The sequence below is a fragment of the Microplitis demolitor genome, chromosome 9 (assembly GCF_026212275.2).
Source record: "Microplitis demolitor isolate Queensland-Clemson2020A chromosome 9, iyMicDemo2.1a, whole genome shotgun sequence".
Taxonomy (NCBI): domain Eukaryota; kingdom Metazoa; phylum Arthropoda; class Insecta; order Hymenoptera; family Braconidae; genus Microplitis; species Microplitis demolitor.
In genome coordinates this window covers 4,667,992-4,685,600 of record NC_068553.1, presented here as the reverse complement: position 1 = coordinate 4,685,600, position 17,609 = coordinate 4,667,992, and positions in this window count along the sequence as shown.

Below are 17,609 nucleotides of genomic sequence, written 5' to 3'. Positions count from 1 at the left end.
TCCCTTCGTTAGGTGAGAGATAGACGCTCATGAAGTAGGTTGTGGGGGTTTGAATCCCGACAAAACCTGCTCCACTTCCGCTGTTGTTGACAGTAACGTTCTTTGTGTTCACAATCCAAATTGCTGCCGTACCCGTTTCGTCTGCGAACCATGTTTTACCTTCAATGTTTAGATATTGCTCGCAGATGAAGCAGACGTCAGTTTTCTCTTCAAATACACGCTGGCGCAGCAGGTTTTGCGCCAAAGCGCACCTATTCAGGTTGCCTTGTAGTATGCGTGTCATTTCTGACCTCTCGTGGCTTCTGCAAGTGCTTTGCGGAATGCCTTGCATGCTCCAGTGCCAGAAATATGGCATAGACTATTCTGGGCGTCTTTTTCCGAAGCACAAAGGAAGCATTTTAGCTTTTCTGTGCAGTTTACGGCCTTGTGGTTCTCTCCGCCGGATTTGTAGCAGCACTTGCTTCTGTCTGGTCCCGCACACTGGCGTGTGTGGTGTCCATAACAAAGACATTTAAAACAACGTGTTACTTTTACTACTGGGCGTATACGACAGTTCACCAAACCGATCCGTATGCGGGCCTTGTCAAGGGCCTTAATCGCACTGGGCTCGCCTAGTTCGCAGAACGCCTCCATGTTTCGTCTTTTTAATAGACTTTATGTCTACGCCCGTTTCGACAGGGCTTACCTTAGCCTTGATTTCCTTAAGGAGATCGGCGTATGTTCGCCCTTCAACTGGTTGGACAAGCACAGCTTTAGTTCTCGTCCTCTTCCTTCTCAGTTTCTTGGAGCCATCATTGCTTGGCTGGTTTTGGGCTGTAGTAGAGTGAGCCGCTGGCTTCTGTTCTCTATCCTTCTTTTTCTTTTGCCCAGTCACTTTAGTCCAAGTATCATTCCGGGCTGGCTTTTTCTGTGCTGGCTTGTCAATTTCTGCGGTGGGGCTGGGCGTGGACAGCGGCCTCTTCTTGTTATTGCCCTCTCCTTGCTGTGGTAATCCCTTAGGAGTAGCCACAGGTGGCTGTGGTTTTTTGCTCAGACTCAGAGATGTTTGAGTCATTGACGCTGCCGTCGTAGGTGATTTGTTGGCAAGCCTATATGCCGTACTAATAGACGTAACCATTTTTCTAATGTCATGATGGTCATTTTTTTTGTCCTTTATGAAGTCGGCTAACTCTTCAATCTTGCTGCCGAGTCTCTCCATTGGTGACTGTTGGCTGGTGACAGTCGGTATAGAGTTTATTCTTCCTCGGTAGGCTTGGTTTGTGACAGGAGCAAAAGATCCTCCACTTTTTGAAAGACCGTTGTTCAGCGGTCCGTTTTCCTCCATCTGGGCTGTTTCCGTACTCCCTGTAACATTTCTAGACAGCAGAGCCATGGGGTCGACGACTGACGCGATCGATTTCAAATTTTGATCAGCTCTAGAATTCAATAAAACGCGCCAATTGCCACGTCAACTATCAAAATCGATTGATTAGTTCAAAAGATATCGGCGTTGAAAAGTTAAAAAAATAACATTTTATGTTATTTTCTCCGGATAAATCATAATATAACGTACTAAAATGTGCCTGATATCATACCAACTCATCTTTCTTATGGTTTCTTTTGATCATATAATGTCATCGAACTTGGTTTTTAGTTTAAATCATATTATCAACAAAAAAATCGATAAAACGTAGTTTTTAATATTTTTATCGGATATTTCATATTTTATTGTTTCTTACATAAGTCAGAACTTATTTAAATCTTGATTTCGATCCCTGACATTGATTTCTGCCTCAATACACTTATTTTACTGAACATAATCAGGAACTAAATTTTAAAAACCGCTTCATTGATGATTTTCCATTCTTAAATTTTCAAACTTCAGCATAACAGGTAACTTGTTAGAGCTTGAAAAGATCGTAAAAAAACAGTGCTGCCAGAACGTGCGATATTTTTACCCCCTCTTGAGGTGAAATAGCATTGGGTGTAATGGCAGGAGGGGGTAAAAATATCGTACGTTCTGGCAGCACTGACCCATATATATATTTGAATTTAATAAATTGTATCACATTATCGATAACTATACTCTGCGGGTTTTATCAATGATTGTGGAAATCAGTTAACTTTAATCGAGCATTGTAAAGAGTGTAGTTATAAACTTAAATAAACTACTAATACAACGAAATAGACTACTACAATTGTTATTCGTTACATCATGATTATAAATACATGTATGACAATATTTATGAATTCCTTACCTAGTAAATAATTATTGTACAGTTATAGAAATGACTTTGGGAGATACATTAGTACACAGAAAAAACAGTTAACTTGGTTCAAGAAAATTATTGTCTTCCGAATTTTCTGTCTTGATTCAATAAAAATAAAATAGTTGATTCAAAAACTTTTTTTTGGTTCAAGACAGTAAATTCTCTTGCTCCAAAAAAAGTTATTTTTGAAGCGAAATTGAAAATTTCTTGGTTTAAGAAAAGAAATTCTTGGCTAAAGAAAATAAGTCATCTCTGGCCAAAAAATCAACTTTTTGATCGAAAAAAAGTTTAACTTCGGCAAAGAAACTTTTCCTTGCCCCAAGGAAAAAAAATGTCTTGCTCCAAAAAATAAACGTCTTTTGATTAAAAAAAAAAGAAACCCTTGAGCCAAGAAAAAATCTCTAGGCGCAAGAAAAAAATTCTCTTGCTCCGAAAAATAAATCCTACCAAAAACAGATTCTCTGTATAAAGTCGCGCCAAGTACACGTTTAAAATTTTTTAAAAGTAAAAAAAAATTATTTTTTACAAAAAAAATTGTCAAATCGAAAAAATACCAAGTACCTAGTATGATGCAAAATCATAACAAACATTTTCATAAAATTTAAAAATAAATTGTATAACAAAATTTCAATGTACTTGGTGTGCGTTACTACATGTACTCAAGCAAAATTAATTTCTAATAAAATCGAATATGTTTTTTTTTTTTTACTCTTTTGTAAGCACACCAAGTATATTGAAATTTTGTTAGACAATTTATTTTTAAATTTTATGAAAATGTTTGTTATGATTTTGCATCATACTAGGTACTTGGTATTTTTTCGATTTGACTATTTTTTTTGTAAAAAATAATTTTTTTTTACTTTTAAAAAATTTTAAACCTGTACTTGGCGCGACTTTATACAGAGAATCTGTTTTTGGTAGGATTTATTTTTTTTTTTTTGTAGTGTTATTATATTTTTCAATTTTTAGTATTATTTGACGCATAATTCATTGTTTGTCAATAATAAAGTATTAATTAGAGATCTATACATATTTTTAACGCAATTACTAAATAAAAACGATAATTTAATTAATCTGTAGATAGCACTAAATTATGTATATATATATATACACTGTAGATCCCTTATTAAAGAGTTAGTTTTTAAATATAGACATTGCGGGTAGCTAGATAGAACATAAAAAAGTTAATCACGGATTATATTTCGAAAATTTTTAAAATTATCTGATGCATCATTAATTGTTAGTCAATAATAATTACTTAATTAGAGATAATTATACGTATTTTTAAAGCAATTACTACGTAAAAATCCTTCAACTGATCTACATTTATATCTATACATACATATATATATAGCACTAAGTTGCCCGATTTTGGTGCTGTTTAGCGGATATAACTTTATATACAACAGAACAAAATTCAAAATTTTGACGTTATTATTGACTACAAGTTGTTACCAACATTCCTAGAAAGTTGACGATAATCGACTGCCGCAACCTGACGCCAACTTTCTGAGAAAATTGAAGTTAACTTTCTGTCAACCCTGTCAACTAAGGGAATGCCAGCTGCTGGCACACATTTTCTCAGAAAATAGGCGACTAATTGCCGTCAACTTATGGAAATGCCAACAATCTTTGAGGCCAACTTGATGACAAGTTGCTGCAGTTGGTTGCCACTAGCTCGCTTCCAACTTGATTATCAGAAGTCGCTTATGGCTGAAGTTGTATATCTCAGCTCCACTTACTTAACTCCTCATTATAAACCAACTCAATGTAAACCGATCTGATTTATTCTGATTGCAATCGTTTCTTGGTCGTTTGTCGATCAATGTCGGTCTATCAAAGTTGTTTGTGAGTTAATTGCTTAATTATGAAAAAGAAAATAAAAATTAGCCTTTAATTTTTTCCATTTGACCCCTCTACTTCGATATTTTATTAATTTTTCCATTTAAATCACTAGGAAATCTTTGTCGATAATTGCCGGTTAAAACAAAGAAAACAGTAATTTATTTATAATAAAAATGTAATTAAGAAACTAGATTTGCCATTAGTAGTCTTCAATAAAAATAATATTTTTTTTTTGTATAACGATAATTAATCTTCCGATTAAAAATAATTATATGTTTCCATTCGTTAAAAACCCGATTTTCAAATTTTGCTAATAAGGTATTGACAGGTAGCGCCACAATGTTAGATGTACGAAATAACCCTAAAAGCCACCTTAGCTTGAAATTGATAGTAATTTGATAATTAGAATTATCGAAGTTTGCTGTCCGAATTGGCCGACAATTTAATATCAAAACTTGGAAAGAAAATTAACGATTTTTCCTTAATTTAGAGGTCACTTTTTGATTACTAGAAAAAAACACTAATAAAAGTTCCCATGAAATTTTCGTCAAATGTCTGATAACTTCGGGCTTTTCCGTTTTTGACGGTATTTTGTATACGACTTTTAAAATAAATTTGGATTCGAATTCGGGTAGTAAGTTTACGTCAAATTGTATCGCAAGTTTTATGCAAATTCTCGTCAAAAACGGAAGAGCCTGAAGTTGACGGACATTTGACGAAAATTTCGAGGAAACTTTCGCAACTTAAATTTTGCTAAGTAAACTGTACGATTAGGGAATATCCTTACAATTAGCATCGATTTTTTATAATACTACTCGATTAATATTATTGTACGAATAATTATTATTGTACGGCTAAGTAAGTAGAGCTCATTTTGGTACGTCCTAGCGAATATAACTGCAATATCAAGAAGTTTAAATATTTTAAGTAGACACCCTAATACCACAGTTTGTTTAGCAAAAGTTTCCTGGGAAATTTCATCAAATGTCCGTCAACTTCGGACAATTCTGTTTTCGAGGACAATTTATATACAACTTGCTATACAATTTGACGTAAATTTACTACCCGAACTAAAACGCAAATTCATTTCGAAAGCTTACTAGAAAAATTTTTCGTCAATTTCCAGGTAAATTTTTACTCCAATTTATTGTTAATTTCACTTGAAAAATTGTAAACTATTTTTTTATATTCAAGTTGTAGACATTTTCAAGTATAAATTTGATTACCTTCTTAAATGGTAAGAATGAACATTACCGACTTTTATGTGTAGCAAAAAGTGTTACCTCGAAATTGAGCAAAAATTAACCGTAAATTTTTCTTTTTAACTTTTGCTGTTAAATTGGCGGCAAATTCGTGCACCAAATTTTCAGTAATTTCAATGTCAAATTACTGTCAATTTCAATCTAAAATAGCTATACGGAGTTCTTCAATTTAATTTTATTTAAGCTAATTGGTAAAAAATTGACATTAGTTTGATTGAAATAGTTGTCAAGTTTTTTCTTCTACTTATGACAATTCGCATGCAACTCACAACAATGTCAAGTAAAACTAAAGTAAGATGTATAAGTTTTTCTGTAGTATTTATGCAAAATCGGGGAAAATTGATTGAAATTATAATAATGAACACTGACTTCAAATAAAGAAAATTCATCTTAAATATCAAAACGGATTTATTTATGATTATGAAGCGTATTTATTTATGCTCATAAAAAATTTCCGTATGAAACTGTAGTAAAAAATACAGACCGAAGCACCCCTGGTGGCGCAATAATGAATCATTGCTATAAAAAAATTTCAATGTTTTACTGCATCATGGCATTTCTTATGACTTTTTATTCTCTGGCAGTGCCCTTTTTGCATGAAAAAATTTTGAAAACGTCTAAATTGGGGGTGCTATAGTACATGCTGGCCTAATTTCAATATTTAAATTAGTTCTCATAACTAAAATGAATAAAGTTTCATAATTTTTAGAAGAACAATCAATTATCTTTCGAATATAGAAAGAATTTTTTGAAAATTTACTATTTTAAAAAATTTTATAAAAATGAGTGCTAGAATGAGCCAAAAACCACTCTGTCTACGGTATATAGTAGTACGGTAGCTCGCGCCATGACACTTCACACATATACATGTGTTTAAACGTGTACTTGGCGCGAGACCTTACCGTGTCTCCTGATTACTTAAGAGAAAATAAAAGTTGCTTGGGCCAAGAAAAAAAAATTTCTTGCTCTTAAAGTTTGCTTCTTTAATACAGACTTAAATTTTTCTCAATCAAAAATTTTATTCTCTCTACAAAAGATTGACGTGTTGATTCTTTTTGTTTTTTTTTTTTTTTTTATCTGAAACGTAATTTTTTGTATTTTTATTTCGCAAAAAATCTTTCAAGTAAACTTTAATATTAAATATTTAAGTCATGCTGTATTATAGGATATACTATAGTACCATTCAAAGAGGTACTTGTAGCTCGGTCAAATGACAAAGTGCTCAAATAAAATCGTACTGAAATTTGGAATTTAACAATTCTAGAATATCTTTCGTACCAGGGACACACTACAAATGGTAAGCGCAATCTAGTGGCGAGCACCGAACTACTCCCACTGCTACTGCCTAGCACCGGTGATTTTCCCCCTCTCCACACCGATCTTTTCTCTCAAGAAATTTTTTCTCTTGGCTTGAGCAACTTTTGTTGTCTTGGTCAGAGAATACAAAAATACTTGCGTGAAAAGAATAAGTACTTGTTCCGAGAAATTTTATTTTCTTTAACCAAAAAAATGCAATATTGCTACAAAAAAATAATGTATCTTGCTCCAAAAAATATCTCTTACTTTAAGAAATATAAACTCTTGAAACAAGTGAAAATTTTTTTATTTAAGCGTAAAAATATGTTGACGTGAGAAAAAAAAATTTGATTCAAGATAAAAATTTGAAGATAATTGTTTACTTGGGGCAAGTAAATTTTTATTTTCCGAATCGATCAAAAAAAATTTCTTGAATCAAGAATATTTTCCTTGATTCAAGTTAACTGTTTTTTCTGTGTAGTTTTATTAATTCTATAGAATTATTATTAGTAGTTAAAAAAATGAATGAATTCAAAGTATATATAATTTTTTTTAAGATTACTGATAAAGCTAGAATGGCTTTGGCATTTAACAATTATTAGAGTTTGGCAGTGGTACAAGTTGTCAAGTCCATTTAGAACGCAATAGAAATTATGTAATTGGAGGAACATCAGATAGTGGAAAAAGTTAAAATACATATGAGTTATTCATTAACGCGTGATATTGATAAAATAAATTATGATTATCCAAATCGTCGTGAAGATTATTTTAAGAACTGTAAATGATGAAATAACAAATAGCAGAGTTAATTCTGTTTAAAGCTACGCAATTATATTTTAGTATTTTCTGTGAGAGAGCAATAAAAAAAAAATTATGAGTTAGTTATAATAAATTTTAAGCATATTTAACTGACTATACTAAAGTTAATATAAGAATTTTTTTTGTAAACATATCTAATAATATGCATAAACTATGAAAAATATATATATATATATATATATATATATATATATATATATCGATACAAATAAAAATCGATGAATTAATGAAAGTTAACTTGACTTCTTAAAAATTTTGTAAGAATACTCATCGGATGATGAATATATATTATCAATATTTTTTTATTGTTGGAAATATTCTCTTTACTACAAATGTTTCCGCAAATAAAATAAAAAAAAAAAATTGATATCAATAGACAAGATGATGTATAGAAAATAATTTACTATTAAAAGTAATAGCTAACACTAAAAATTGAAACAAAATTATATACATCATAAACTTACATTGTATTTAGATTTTATTTATAGTTTTTAATTATATGAAAATATAAAGAGAAAAAAAAATTTTTTTGAGACTAGGTTCAGTAAATTATTATATCTAATATTTTAATAAAAGTAATAAAATTAAAATCTTTTATATAGTAGTTTTATTTAAATTTTACTCCGGTAATATAGGCTCATTGTCATAAAAAATTCTTCCAAATTTTACAAATGATAAATGTCATAATATCCAATTAGATTAGATTCGATTTTTTTTTTTTTTTAAAGCGAAAATTCAATGAAATAAACTGTATTTATTATAAAATAATTAATTTTATTTTAACATAATTTGGAACAAATTGTGGCATATAAAACGTACTTTGTAATCATGAAAGAGTCTGAATTTCAAAAAAGATAAAAAACAAATGGTTTAGCTTAAAAATAGAATGATAGTGAATTTGAAATGAGAAATGTTTTTGAGAGAATTTTTTGTTTCTTGTTTTGAACAAATTAACTAGATTTATCAATTTCAGAGCTTTAACAATTTCAATTTATATAAAAAACATGAACAACGGAGGAATAATTAGTAGAAATCGATAAACTGATCAAGTTATTTGATCATTAATAGAAAGAATAATCATTATCAAATTAAGTGGTAAAGTAAAAGTACAAATGAGGACTATATTATAAAAACAATTTATTAATATGTATATAATAATTTAGAGAAATAAAAATAATAAAAATGGAATGATAAAAATGAAAACTATGTTGGATGATGATTAATACGTAGTTGGGGCAAACCGTTAGTACAGGAACTGGGCATATAGAGTGCAGTAGATATACTACCGCGGTTGAGCCGTGAGTATAACACAAGTTGAGTAAAGCATCCAATTTTAACAAAATTTTGGATACTTTGATCAGCAAACTTTGATGTCTATTATTTTAAGTTTTAATGAAGCCTATTTAGGATTTTTTTTGTCTCAGAAATTTACAACGGATAGAAAAACGATATAATTAGCAATTTTTTTAAATTTATTAAGTAATAAACTAAAATAATTTGAGTTATAAACTTTTTTTAAAATCTGTTTTGTTAATACAGGATCATTATATAATTACAAATTTTATTAGTAAAAAGTATAGTGTTTTCCAATCAGATAGATTAGAATAATTTAAAACAAATCCAGTTTCATATTAAAAATTTTTTTAATCATAAACAAATGTAAATTTTGAAAGAATTTCAACTTAGATATGAAGTGAATAGCGAATTTAAAAAAAAAAAAAAAACAATATTTAAGAGAATTAGTGGGTTACTTGATTTCAAAAATGAAAACTAGATTTTTTAAATATAGAGGCTTCAACAATTAAAATTATTGAAAAAACATTGATACATATAGGAACGCAATATAAGATTTAATTGACTTATAAAAATTGGCGTCACCAAGCCAAAGCGTCAATGAAAAAATTATAAAAAATTTGACTCGTGCACATTGAAACTATTATATTGAAAAACATAAGCAATAAAGATATGACAAAAAATATGTACAAAATAATGAGAATGAAATAATTGTAAATTTAACATAATTAATTTTTTTTTTAAATGTTTATGTTCATTATAATATAATTTAAACTGGTGTATTATTTGAATATAGTAAATATATTTAAAAAGAAAATATTTGGATTTTATAATCTGACAATAAATTTAATGGAAGTTTGATAGAAAAATAAAAATAAATGTATTAAAATGTCATTTAATAATTAATTAAAATAACATAATTATATCAATTAGTAGAATATGATTAAAAAAAAGGACTATATTATAAATTTACAGTTTATTGATTGATATATATAAAATTACAGGAATAAAACTAGTAAAAGAATTAAAACTATGTTGAATGATGATTCTTACTTAGTTAAATCAAATCGTTTGTATGGACATATATATAGTGAGTACAGTAGATATACTCCCCAGTTTTTGTATTTTGATTGAAAAAAAAAAAAAAAAAAAAAAAAAAGATACTAAGAGTACAATAGAATGGATGCTGTAAAGTATGTATTTAATTTTCAGTTACAAATTAAGTGAATAAAGTATAAAATGAATGGTAACATTTAGCATCAAGTCACAATTATCAAGTGATTTTTTTACACTTTGAAATTTGAAAGAACTTTCGTTTCTTTCGAAATGGTCGACTATGTCGGTTTGTAAATAGCTACAGTTTATGGACAATACCATAATTTGTATACTAACAGCAATTGCGGTTCTATATATATTAATAAATTTGATTTATCATTTGATTATTGATTAGTAAAACCATTAGATATAAGAATTTAAATAAATATGTAAATATAAATATGCATTAGTCGTAATTTAACTCTCAAGATAAATTTTGTAATAGAAAAACGCAGTAAATAATAAAAATGAAATATGTCATAATTTTTTCTTTTTTTTTTTTTTTTCGTTGGTTTGTAAAATGGGAGATTTTTTCATTATTGTTATAAAGACATAGATGAAAATTAATTTGATATAAAATATTGTTAATTATAATGATATAATTAATATATGTAGACAAAAAAATATTTGTGTACAATAATTGAAAATACGTTTAATATAGAAGCTTGATAGAAAAATAATAATTATATATTATACTAATTCAATTTTTAATAAAATTTTAATATTCAGTATAAAATTTTGTAAATTAATAAGAAATAAAAATAAATTGAATAAGAATCGTTAAAATATTTATTTTTGAGATGAACCGTTTTTGTTGAAAACGCTTTGAGCCAATGTACATTGAAGTTGTCATAGTAGAATGTAATAAAATTTTCACATAAAGAGTCGAATAGTAAATCAAGGTGGCCACAAACCGTGAATATTGGGAAATATCATAGAATTTCGAAAATAAAAATAATACATTTTTTTAAGATGAACGGTTTGGGGTAATTCTAAGAAAATCATTAAAAAAAAAAAAAATCCAAATTTTTGCCAGTCTTAAAAACGATCTACGGGCTTCAATAAATTTTTTTTTAATTATTATGATTAATTTTTTATTACTCCAGAACTATGCATAACAAATAAATTCAAAGACCAGATCAGAAAACTAGACACTCGATGATACTTAAAAATTTATAATTTTTTTAATACCCTTTAATTCCAGTAATTAGTGAATTTTGAATTTATTTTAATAATAAAATTTTCTATTGAATATTTAAACTTATATATTTTTAATATCTTAATTATACGAATAGAAAATTCGTAAATCAGAATAAAATGTTAAAAAACTTTACTGGAAAACCAGGAAATATTAGATAATTTTAGAATTATTTCTTTGTTTCTACCCTGTGATTAGTTTGCTATCATTATCAGAACATCAGAAAATTTTTTCTAAGCTTTCAGTATTTATAATAGCAAGGAATTTTACGCCATGTTCATACTTCAGTGATAAAAAATAAATGAATATTGTGCTGACAAACTATCAATAAACCTGAAAAAAATATCAAATATTTATAATTATAATTTAACTGTCTTTTAGGTAACCACCTTTTATGTTATGAAAAACAATGGTCTTGGTGGAAATAAATAAATTGTTAAAATTATTACCAAGGCAACTTTTACGTCACATAATATTTCTATTTTTGATTTCATTGTTTGATAATAAAAAAAACAATAATAATTTATAATATATACTTGAACAATATAAAAGCTAAAAAATATTTATTTCTATGACTGAAAAATGATCCAAGCAGGAGAGTGTATCTCGGATATTTCTAATTTTTTTACTTTTACTTTGGGTGATGTATATATTGAATATTTTCCTGATTTCATTCGCTCACTGAGACGAGTTTATATCTATATTATAGTATTTACTGATAAAAAAAATTAATATAAATAGATAAGATGATGTTTAGAAAATGATTGTATATCGTCATTATGAAATAATTTAAATTTCAAAAAAGATAAAAAAAAAAAAAAAATGTCTTAGTTAAAAAATAAAATGATAGCGAATATGAAAAGAGAAATATTTGAGAGAATTTTTTGGTTTCTTGTTTTTAACATGGAAAACTAGATTTATCAATTTTAGAGCTTTAAAAATTTTAATTTGTATAAAAAAATATGAGCAGTGGAGAAATAATTAATCGTTTTAATAAAAAGAATAATAATGAAATTAAGTAGTAAAATATGATTAAATATAAAGATTATATTATAAATATATTTTATTAATTTGTAAATAGTAATTATGAGGAATAAAATTAATAAAAATGTAATGATAAAAATTAAGACTATGTTGAATGATGATTGTTATGTAGTTGAGGCAAATTGTTAGTAGGTATTGAGCATAGAGTGCAGTTGGTATACTACCGCGGTTTACCGATTTTAACAAAATTTTTAATTAATTATGTCATACACGTTATAATTATTCAGTATTTATACTTAGTTAAAAAATAAAATAGTGATAATAATAATGACAATGTTGGTTTCTGAATATGGGTTTGTTACAGTATACCATCAATACAATATTTCGTATACTATAAGATCAGTTGAATTTAACTGTGAATATTGAAGATAAGCACAGAAATAAAAAATAAATAAAATACTATCAATATATTTTATTTAAAGAATATAAAAATTTCGAGGAAAAGAGAAGGATTAAAGTAATTACTTATTTCAATAATAATAATAATAATAATAATAATAATAATAATAATAATAATAATAATAATAATAATAATAATAATAATAATAATAATAATAATAATAATAATAATAATAATAATAATAATAATAATAATAATAATAATAATAATAATAATAATAATAGTAAAAAAAAAAAAAAAAAGGTTTATGTAATTAAAAATTTATTAAATTTCAAAGATTACTAGTTTATTTATAATAAAGTAGAAAAATATTATTAAGCACCGTTTATTGGATGATAATAAGCAACTGCGTAAGCTAACTGCATTCAAAAAGCCTAGCTCAAGTACTACCGCAGTTTACTAATTCCTTAGAGTTATGTAAACTATAGGAATTCAAAGATATAAATGTACATTAAAAATATAAATGATTAGAAAAATAAAAGTATGTACAATAATTGAGAATATCTATATGAGTCTTGAATCAGTTCGAAATAAATTGTGTTATAAATAAACCCAACAAATAATAACAATAAACTAAGTGAAAATATATTATAATTAATTTTGTGGTATCTCAGGGCCTTTCTATTTTTATATTCATTCAAACTTTTATTAATTGATAAGTCATAAAAATAAAATAAATAAGAATCGAATCTGAAAACGTTGTGAATTAATGATTACTGTTGAATTTTTCAATTTGATCAGATTAAGAAAGTTTTTTTTCTGATTGGAACAATATATATATATATATATATAGAAATCGATGAATTAGTCTAATTACTAAGTTTATTGTATAGCTAGTACTATTATCTTTATTATAAATAAACATTTCAGCAAATACAATGATTAAAAAATAAAATGACTTTATTATATAATGAAAAGTGAATACTTATTATCACTTTTATGAAATATAATGCTTCAATAATGTGTGCATTATATATATATATATATATATATATATACTTAAATCAATTTCAAGATTGATTTTAATTTTGTAATTGTGTACAAAATAAATATTTCTGGTGTTTAAAAAAATAATTTTTATTTATATTAATATTTTTTGACTTGCTTTATGAAAATTTTGATGGTAATATTTGGTGGTTTATATTTATTGGACACAAAACAAATATGTAATATTTATAATTTAAAAAAAAAAAAAATTTTTTTTTTAAAAGTGAACAATAAAGATATAAATATTAAAATTTAATTAAATAATAATAAGAAATTGTTTAATATAGGTAATGAAATGTGAAAACATAATAAAGATAAAGAAAAAGTATTTGTACAAAAGTTAGACTATGTTGAGTAATGATTATCGATTGGTCGAAGCAAAACGCAAGTATAATGATGAGCAATTGAGTACAGTATAAACATACTCCTGTCGTTCACTTGTGCATGAATAAAAATACTTGTAAAAAAAAATTGTTGAATAATTGTAGTTAAATTTGAAATCAATCAGAATATTACTTTTTTGAAGAGCTTGACATTAAACTAGAAATAATTAAAAACTTATGCAGAATTTGAAAAAATTATATTTAAGATAATTTGTAGAGAATAAAATTTTCTATAAAAATGATTCAATAACATTTTATGATAAATCGAATAACTTTTAAACAGATGGATTTATAAAAAAATGATAAGATTTTTTTTTTTATGAGCGTTTGCCGAGGTATAAAATTCTAAACTTAAATTTTTTTTTTATTCCTATGTTATTTAAACTTATTTAAACTAGAGGAACTTTTTAATATTAATATTAAGAGCTCAAACTTTACCAGAATTATTATTTTCATCATCAATTTTAACTAGAATACTAAAGTTACGTTTCTATTGAATAAAAAGAGGACATTTTAATTTCCAGATATTTAAATATTTAATATATGTGTGAATGCAAAATAAATCTTTTATATTGCTGCAAATTTCATTAAAAAAAATATTAGCAATAAATGAATGATTAATTAAAATAGTTTTACTAATAAAATATGTATAATGAATAAAAATAGATTGTAATTTATGATTATTAATAAAGCATATGATATGTAATTAGTTTAATATGTATATAATAATTGAAAATAACCAAAAAGTATTCATAAAAAAATTACACTATGTTGGTTGATTATTGGGTTCGTCGAGGCAAAGCGTTAGTAGTGAAGCCCGTAGCGTATAGTAAGTTTACTCCCGCCGTTGACTCGTGAGTATATAACATGATTTTAGTAAAGCATCAAGATGTAAGAAAATTTTGAAGTAATTATGATCGAATTTCATGTCCATTATTATTATTATTAATATTTGTATTTTTATTTTAAAAAATTGAAATATGATAGATGAATAAAAATTTGTAATTAGTTTAAAAGTTTAAACTCATTAAAAAAAAAAAAAAAAAAATTATAAGTAAAAAATCTAGTGTTTAGTATAATTATAATATATTGTTTGGAATAGAAGATAGTACTCTATGAATAATAAATAATGGTATATTGGTCGTTAAGCAATTGCCTAAGTTAATGATATTCAATGCACAACACAAGTACTATCACAGATTACCGAGTCATGAGAGGATTTATAAATATCGTAATACGAAATTAAATTTATCATTCAATAAAATATAAATTATGAGAATTTAAAGATATGAACAGTAAAATAATATGTAATTAGAAAATTAATAGTTTCATTAGTAATTAAATTTTTAATATTACATATTAATATTCAATATGTGGCAGTTAAATTTTGCCGAATATTTGTAAATATTTAAGATAAGTAAAGGAAAACAAAAAAAAAAAAAAAAATAATACTATCAATAGTTTTTAAAAATGTTAAGGAATACATAAAATTTGTGAGAGAAAAAAAATAAGATATCAAAGAAAAGTAAGAATTAAAAAAGCTGTGATATAATTGAGTAAAATAATTGAAAGTAAACTAAAATGTAAAAATCTAAAAGAATTTAATTATCTATATCTATGAATAAATTATTATTTATTATTAGTGAGAAAAAAAAGTAATATTAATTTCAATAAATGAATAAAAATTTTTAGTAAATAAAACAATTTTTATTTATTTGAAAAAAATAAAAAAATCTAGTAGCTGATGTAGTGATAAAAATTTATTAAAGTTAAATATAATATAATTGAGCTCGGTTTATTGGACATAAAGCAATCAAAGTGTAGTTTAAGTACTACTGCAGTTTACAAATTCATTTGAAGTTTTGTTAATATAGTAATAATACTGATATTTATTTTTCCATTTCATTATTAATTAATGAATTTTAAGATTTAATATAATAATTATAAAAATGCATTGGCCTTGAGTTAAAACTCTTAAGGCAAATTTTGTAACAAAGAAATACAATAAATAATAACAATGAAATAACTGTAAATTTAAAATAATTAATTCATTATTTTTACAATGTTTATGTTCATTATAATATAATTTGAATTATTATATTAATTGAATATAGTTAATATATTAAAAAAAAATATATATATATATATATATGGATTCTATATAATTGAAAATAAATTAAATGAAAGATTGATAGAGAAATAATAATTATATATTATTCTAATTCAATTTTTAATTTAAAATGAATAAGAATTGTTAAAATGTTGAAAACGATGCGAACCAATGTGTGTTGTAGATGTCATAGTAAAATAATAAAAACCTTACACGAAAAGTCGAGTGTAGAATGTAAAGATTTATGTGTAAATTTGATCAAATTAAGGTATTTTCTTTTCTGGTTTTTTTTTCGAAAAAAATAAAATTAAATAATAATAATATGAGAATTGATGTAGATAGAGACGATTTTATCACTTGAATTATGTAGTTAACTGAAATTGGTTATAGAAAAAATATTATTATTATTATTATTATTATTATTATCATTATTATTTTCTTTTTATGTATCAATAAAGTTTTTTTTTTTTTTTTTATCAGATTAAGTAATTAAATATAAAGTCAATTGCAATATAAATATGTTTAAAAAAAATATTTATATAAATAAAATAAGAAAGTTTTCTAATATCGGAAATAATTTAAATAATTGTTTTTTATTTATAGAACAAAATAAATAAATAGATAAAAATTTTTATCGAAACAATAAAATTATGTTAAAAATAAAATAATAATAATAAAATGTATATACATTAGAATAAATTAATAAATAATAATCAATACATCAACTGTATACGAAAATAATAATAATAATAATAATATCTATATATATTAAAATAACAAAAAAAATTTTTATATTGAAAACTATTCTAAGTACCAACATGTATTTATATAACTGATAATATTTTTTTCATTATTATTATTATATATTAAACAATTTTAAAATCATTATATAGTTAATTTAAAAAAAAAAGAAAATAATTAAATAAATATTTATATTGAAATAATAGAGATATGTTAAGAGAAAAAATAATTCATTAAATTTATCTATTTTTAATTTTTATGTAATAAATGACAAAAATTAGTTATTTTATACAACTGATAATATATTTTTTATTATTATCATGTATTAAATTATTTTATATTCAATTAAAAAAAAAAAAAAAAAAAAAAAAAATATATATATATATATATATAAATAATTTAAAATTTTTATCGAAACAATTAAATTATATTAAAAAAAAAAAAAATTAATAATAATATTGTATGTATTAAAATAAATAATTTTATATTAAAAAAATTGTGCAAGTGGCAACAGGTAATTTAGATACAGGGAGCTACCGTTGTATCCGCCGCCGTTGACGCGGCTGGCAGTAATCGCGCAACTGTATCTTTTTTAGTCGCCGGCTCGTACTAGTATGAAAGAGTAGTCAGTTGAAGCGGTTCGAGTAAGCACTGACGGATACTGGCTACGGCGAGATATACAATTTCAACGCAACAGTACCACGGGTCGATGTCTATGACTGAATGACTCTTTATGTGGTAAATCGCTACGGCGTTTATATACTATTATGTATAACTAAAATTTAGTGTACAAATAATAAACTGAGTATCGACTTACTTGTTTCCGAGCAAGAATAAAACATCACGTTTACGTGTATATAATAAACCAAGTCGCTTTGATAATAAAA